This window comes from Sylvia atricapilla, chromosome 2 (genome assembly GCF_009819655.1).
Source record: "Sylvia atricapilla isolate bSylAtr1 chromosome 2, bSylAtr1.pri, whole genome shotgun sequence".
Classification (NCBI taxonomy): domain Eukaryota; kingdom Metazoa; phylum Chordata; class Aves; order Passeriformes; family Sylviidae; genus Sylvia; species Sylvia atricapilla.
Window position 1 is genome coordinate 98,278,398 of NC_089141.1, and position 7,906 is coordinate 98,286,303.

Below are 7,906 nucleotides of genomic sequence, written 5' to 3' on the forward strand. Positions count from 1 at the left end.
GCATGTGATGGGAACAGCCAGCACATTCCAGCTGTTCTCACAACCTGACCTCCCAGGAGCTCCCCTTGGGGAAAGCTGCCAATACCTTATCACTTCTACAAAATGCAGTTTGTGGACTTACACAAAAGTTGCCCCATGATCTCCTAAACTCTTGTCCAGACCTGGAACTCCAGCTGGCTTTTAAAAATGGATTTCAGGAAGCATCACTGCCAGTAATGGCAGCCAGAGAAAATGTCCCCACACCCTGCATCTGGGTCTGTTCCCTCCAGCATCCCAGGAACAGCAAGTGCTCCCATTTTCTTTTGGTAAGGATTGTCAGCATATTACTAAGGTGGGTGAAATTACTCAGCTCCCCTGAAGAACATACTTGTTTCCCTGCCCTGCTCCTGGAAGATAGCATTTGGTGCACTGGAGAAGAGGGTGTGTAGAACAGTCAAGCCCATAGGATCTGAACTGTTCCCAACATTATTTTCAGTTCTAAGAAATCCACTCACCTGGTGTTGGACAGATTAGCTGCTTGGACCATGAGATATCCACATTTTTTGTGTTGCAAATGCAAAGTTGAGACTGCAGTAAGCAGCCAACTACAGTAGTAGTGTGTCTTGGTAGAGGTTTCCTTTGCTGTCCCTGAGCACAGCTTGGCTTTTGTTTCACAGGAGGCTGGAAATCCTCTGAAACAGCCAACGGATGCTGATTCACAATGCTGATGTAGTAAAAATAAGAGTTTCCCTTCCTAAAGGATTATGAGCTGAGCACAGAGACAAGTATACAAGTTTTGTCTTAGTGCTGTATCCAGCTTGGCCACTCATCTGAATATCTGATGTTGCTGTGAAAGGAAAATCTCCTCTGGAAACTGATGCACAGAGTGCAGGGCTTACCTGAGGCATAAGGATGGTAATAGGTGCAGGGCTGCCTGACCCTGCCCTTCCTTGAGCTGTGGGACATCCCTGATGCACAGCAGGCTGCAGATAACCTCCCCAAGGCTGCACCTCACCTGCTGTGGGCCACTCCAAACATCCTCCATGTCTCAAACCAGGAATGACAGAGCCTCCCCAGGACTCCCACAGCCCTGTAGTGGGTGGTGGGCTGTAGCATTGCACCCTCACCTTAGCAGGTGTTCCCATATTAGGAAAGGATTTGGGTTTCATTCTTTGTCTCACTTATGAGGCCAAGAACCAGAAACTTCAGTGCTTTTCTCAGCATAACTGGTCTTGTGCCAGGACTAAGGCCCCTGTTGGATCCTTGAGCTGTACCTCAAGACCTGTAGCTATTTCTGTTGGGCAGCATGCCAAAAACCCCTCCTAGATCATTACATGCTTAAAGGAGAGCATAGAGACTCTCAGGGCATTTTCGGGGTGTGTTAGCAGGTGTGAGGATCCTCCCTGCACCTTGCATGGTTTATTTCACTTTTTTTGGGGTATAGTTTGTTATTTTCATCTTTTTTAGAACCTTTTGCTTTTCAGACACCTCCCATCATACTGTCTCACTGTTTTGATAAGCCATTTCTGAGGCTGTGAGCAACCCTCAGGTGGTGATGCACCTGTGGGGGGCTGACAACCTTCTGGCCTCCTGTAGAAGCATCAGTAGGCAGGGAAAGGTCTGCAGCCAGCTCTTGCCCTGGCTGGGCTGCAGGGAGGCAGAGAGAGCCAGACCCTTATGCTGCTGCATCCTCCGAGCCCACACACCCCCTCAGACTGCTTGGAGGGGCCAGTTCTCCACACACCTGCCCTCTTCAGAGCAGACATGGGAGCTGTCTGCACATGCAGACCACAAAACAAGAGCTCTCTAATTTATTCTTCAGCCTGAAAAGGGGGTTATTATTTTCTCATCACCTGTTCTTGTGACAGCATTGGGGCAGGCATCTGAAGATCTGGAACAAGCCCCTCACTCAACTTATCATTTCTTCTGATGACAAAGCTGGCTAGAGATTTGTACCAGCAAAGAGAATTATCTGTTAAAATGTACCAAGGATGAGCCTTTTAGTCACATGCTTGAGAAACATTAAAAAAAAAATAGAAAGAAAAAAAACCAACAAACCCACATGAGTAATTTAATGGTCAGTGGCAAAATCATATTTTTCCCAAGCTGCTGCAAGCATGAAAAGCCCAGGTATTTCTCAGCCATTTACAACGGATAAATAGCAGACAGGGACATTTTCTGCACAGTAAATCATTTCAGCTCAAAGACTTCCATAAATATCAAATGAGGTGCCATCCTGCCAGACACCCAGCAGAGCAGCTGTGGTGCCCTGCAACAGTGGCTGCCATCAGGGAGTGGGAAGGGAGCAGAGGTAAAACTGGAAAGCATTTTGAGAAAAAAAGCAATGTCAGCTCAGGAGGAAATGTCTTACCCACTCTGCACCAACAGCCTGTAGGAACCTGTCTGTGGAAACGAGCTGGAATTACTCTTACTTGTTGGCATTGATTTAGAAGAAAGTTTTCATTGATGTCTTGGAAATTCCCAACCCAAAAAATGTGTTCCTCAGTCACTGTAATTATTTAGGATGCCATGTCTAATATATATGTCTCGCTTTAAACCTGTAGTGACCCTACAGCATAAGTAGCAAAGAAAAATTACCACATTCATTAATTAGGAACTACTCTGGGATATTTGAGGATAAATGGTCTTCAACAGGTACTCAGTAATGAAAAGCACAAAGCTGCTGGGACAAAGTCAAGTGTATTTTTATACACATCAGACTCCAGGCAACAGGAACTCACCTTCTGAAACAGTTAAAAGGAAACATCTCCCTGTAGGATAAGATACAAGTATTATGGAAATGATGACCTTCTGGGCCAATGTCCTTAAAAATATTTCAGCTCATTTACACTGTGATAGAGACAGAATGAAAAAGGAACACTAGTTTTTACACAGTTTGATGAGTACACTTTTTTTTAATGCAGAAAATGGGGAAAAAAATGCCTTGTTTTGACTCTTAGTAAACCCTATCACCCTCATGGGGATTGGTAGACCAGCCTCCAAAGGAATTCAGGGCTACTGTCACTGCCCATAACAATTTGTTCATTGTGACCAGAGTAAAATAGGTATTTAGTCAGCATCTAGTGCAAGAAAAGTGCAAAGAATAATACCCCTCCCCCCCACCCCCCAAAAATAAATAATTTGGAGTCATGTTTCTGAAGCTGCTGGAGAATTATATGGGCAACATAAAATGAGTAAGTCTGTGGAGTCTTTAATTATTCTCTCCCTAAGACAAAAACTCCCATGTTTCACTTACATTCTTAGGACAAAAAATAAAAGTTAGAACAAGTTTTCTCTGGAAATCTCTAAATCTCATTCCCTTCCCACTCTGCCTAATTTCTACTCTGTTAGGGCATGTTAACCTCTATAGCCAGCAGGTAGATCTGGCAAAAAATGAACCATTCGCCACAAAAGTACACTACTAGCAAGTCCCTGGGAACAAACAGCTAAAAATATGCAGGATGCTGCAAAATTCAAATAATTGTTTGGGTTGCAAGAGACGTTAAAGATGATCCAGTTCCAAACTCCCTGCCATGGGCAGGGACACCTTCCATTACACCAGGTTGCTCAAAGTTCCATCCAGCCTGGCTGTAAACATTTCCAGGTGCCCTAAGGAATTCCACTACTCCATGGTTACTGCAGCCAAGGCTTCACTTGAGCTTCACATTCCCCACCAGCATCTCATTGTTGGGGAGAACAAAGTTCAGCACAGCCCCTCTTCTCATTGACACCTCTATCACTTGGAGGAGGAAGTTATCATGGATGCATTCCAGGACATTCCTGGTTTGCCTATGCCTCACTGTCTTGTCCATCCAGCAAATACTGGGGTAGTAGAAATTCCCCATGAGGACCAGGGCTCATGAATGTGAGGCTGTCTGTAAGGGCCTTGTCCATTCAGTCTTCCTTGTCAGGTGGCCTGTAGCAAACCCCACTATAATGTACCTATCCTCCCTTTAATCCTGACCCCAAAGATCTCAGTCAGCTCCTCATCCATGCCCAGGCAGAGATCCATGGGCTCCATCTGGTCATTGACAGAGAGGGAGGCACCTCCTCTGTGTTTCCTCTGCCTGCCCTTCACAAAGATCCTGTATCCTTCCATTCTGACATTCCAGTCACAAGAGACATCCCACCCCATCTCCATGATGACAATGAGATTATCACCCTGCAGGTGTGACATGCTCTGCTGAGTCATCTCTCTCCTCTCTTCCAGATGCTGTTCTCAACTGAATATGGAGATTATGCTTTATTCTGAAACTCCTTATACTCTTCATTGAAGATTTTTCAATTTTAAACCTGACGTAGTTTTTCATTTGCTTGTGATGTGCAAGTTTCTACAAATAGTATAAAATATAAGAATAAAGAAATTCTCAAGAAATAAAAATCAAATTAGGTAAAAAACTCTGTGTGGAAAATTCTGTATTTGACAATAATGTATTATACATCTCATATAGAACATTTAAAAAAACCTAACAAAACAATACAGTGAGGAGCAATTAGCATGTGGGAAATGCTAATTTCTGAAAAAGAAAAATTACACAAACGCATCAGGAACCATCACCTCAGGGTACAGGACAGACAGATTTTTCAGCTAAGAATCAGTGAATATATTTTATTTTTATTCTTATCAGACTTGCCCTAATGCCATGATGGGACACACCACCAGTATTTTCAATCCAGTAAAGACTGGATTGGTGTTAAATGCTGACAGCAGAGTTGTGCCTCAGGAGAAGGTCAGGCTTGGGACAGAAAGGTGCTGGGCAGCCCCTGTGCCTGCTGTTCTGCGGGGCAGGCAGCAAGTGGAGGGCAGGGAGTGGCACTGAGGGGACACTGACCCCATTTGCAGGAGTTTGCACAAACACAACATTTATTTCTAGCATGTGTGGAGAGAAGAAATCTAAATGCCTTGAGAAGGATGTTGGCCAGGCTCAGGTTCGTTGGGGGAAGACAGAGTCAAAAGGAGATGATCCTCTCATCCCACTGCCCTAACTGGTACAGGGAAGTCCCATCACAAAAGGAGACACAAGCGGACAGACAGACAGCCTCCCTCACAGCCTGCATCTGCCTGGCAACGTGTGATGTTGGCACCTCAAGGCAGACGAGAGGAATTTCAGCTTCTACAGTATAACAAGTTTCAACAGTCTGGCATTTCCCTACACTTTTTAGTTTCACTCTCTGAATGACAGATTCAACTGGACAGACAGAAATTCAGGGACTGGCAAAAAATGTTAAGCCCTAGAGAGGATGGAGGATTGTTAAATGCCAGTAGCAGAGGTATTATAGAAACAGAGCTCACCATGAACTCAACAGGCTGGTCAGGAGAACAAAACAAATCTTTTTGGAGCCAAATCAGAATGAAAATTCTTTTTCTGGCTACCTTAAGGAGCATTGTTTATTAAGCCCTCCCAAATGTGTCGGCCTATTTATTCTCACTGTTCTATATCCCAGAGGACGTGCCCCATTGGCCAGAATGCTTGCAGAGAAAACTCTGAGAAAAATTAATCTCAAGCTGCAGGGAAACCTGTGGAGCCAGGTTTTGGGCAAGGGACTGAGAGAGCACTGTATAGCAATAGAGTTGCAGGACATAAAAATGTCTGTATCCCCAGAAAAACTATACCTTATTCAAATAACTGATTTCAGTCAGTGATCATAGAATGACAGAGAGGACATCACTTGTTTTAGAAAAAGGAGACCTTGTAAAATTAGTTTCTTTTTTCCTGCCTTCAGAAAAGCAGCTGACAGATGATTTCCAAACTTATTTTGAAAGAACGCCAAGACTCAATAGCTTCATATCAAATTGTCACAGTCTTTCCTTATCCTCATCCTCACATGAGATGGCATTTTTGAAATTAAAAAAATAAAAATTAAATAGGCCCTCCACCTATTTCCTCAGTATTTCCATGCATTGTTATGACACAAAGCACAGTCAATGAGAATTAAATGGGTAGCTTCATATTTTGGGGTAAGAGGGAGAAAGTCTGGATAAAGTTTCTAATGAAATTTCTTAATCTCAGGATTTCTGAACTTCTCTTCTGATTTATTAAGGCTATCAGACTCCCTGATATACAGAATTTCAGAGAGAATGATGTCTGCAGGAAGAAGGAAAGGTAAGGTGATTTTTTGATGGGAAGCTAATATCAGGAATAAATATAGGGCACCTTCTCCTGCTTCTTGAGATAAAACTTCCTGAGAGGCTGAATAGACTTTGCATTTTCTTAATGGAGATACATTTTTTCAATTTAAAATCCTATGCAAGTGAAATACTGCTTTCATTGATGATCGCAGCAGGAAATCCATTCAGCATTACAGATTCTGAAATAAATCCCATGAACTGTCTTAGCCCCTCGATTGCAGTGCAAATTGACAACTCACGCAGCTGAGGCTCTGTCTCTCTATTTAGAGAGCAGACAGTATTTTCACTGCCACCTTATTAGCAGAGCAGGTGAGTTTGCAGTGAAGGTAGAACTGACAGAGATCTGCTGACATGAGGTTAATATAGACATTTCTCTCTTGATAATATTTGATTTTCAAAGGCTCTTGAGAATTTAGTGTTCAAATCTCTGAGATTCATGATGCATTATACCATACAAGGTCATTGATGTCACTGACAACTTTATGGGCAATAGCTCTTCCCATCAGATACCATTCAATACGTGCAAACACAGGCTGAAAACTGCATCCATTTTTGGCTGTGATGTTGAAGGTCCAGTCTCATGAGCTGCTGAGAGCTCAATTTATCTTACGTGTGCTGAATTAATCATAAAGAAGTATGGGAAACATTAGACCTTTGTCTCAGAGAAACTGTCATGGTGACATTAAGGGATTAGCATTGAACCAGAGACTGCTGCTGTTTGCTGGAGCAGGGACAGGGGCTTGAATGCTGTTGGAATGTCCTGTATCCAGGCTCCAGGAGGCAAATTTCTTCTGACTTAAGATATATGGACAATGAAAATTGGTACCAGTATGCCTAACTCATAAAGAAAACACTACATTTCACAGCCTGAAAATGTGTCAGCAGCTTCTTGGACCTGTGAAGCCGAGCAAAATGGAGATTAATTCTGCTAATTAATTCTTTTAATTCTGCTTCCCATTTTACTGCAACTAGTGAAACACCATTGCCTATTTCATGGCAGAAGTTTACCAAAACTTGGCTCTGAAGAAATGTTTCATCCCCCAAGAGAACCTCCCCAGGAAAAATAAACAAACCCTTACAAAGTCAAACAGGCACTGCAAGTGTCGCTGTATGCCACATTTCTCAACTCAAAGAGGTGCATGCTTTCAGCCCCGCTGTTTCCAACCTACTAGCCCTCACATTTCTTAAACTAATACCAAAATGGACAATTATAACATTCTAAAAATCCTTTCTTCTTGGGGAGGTAATTAAAACCTCTAGAATAGGGAGTGAGGGAGCAGACATGCCTGAAAACCACTCATGGTGAAGAAAATCCAACATTTATCCATTCCAACAATTCAATCCCAAAAAGACAACATTTGGGTGATGCACAATTATCTTTAGTTGCCCTGCTTCTCTCCAGCTTCAGAGTCCAAGGACTTACCTTGAGAAATGTCAAGCATGCAAAGCCAAAAAAAGGAGAACTCCTTCCTTTGCTTTTCTTTAAACCTTGCAAAGGATGGACATTGAAATATTACCTACTATGCCTACAAAAACATTTGCAGTTCTGTCATGGAATTAAGTGATGAAAAAATGCTCATGTAATGAATACAGCCAGGTCTCTCAGGTGATATAACTTTGGAGGTATTTTTCTAGAAGAGATGGAGAGGTTTTTTTAAGACTTCCACACATTTCTGTGGTTTTACTTGAAACCTCTGTGCTTGCTTTCATAACATTGCTTGTACCTCCAAGGACAAGATGTGTTAGTTAGCATTGGGGATAGCTGTGCTCAGGGATATACAGTGGCTGGACAGCCAG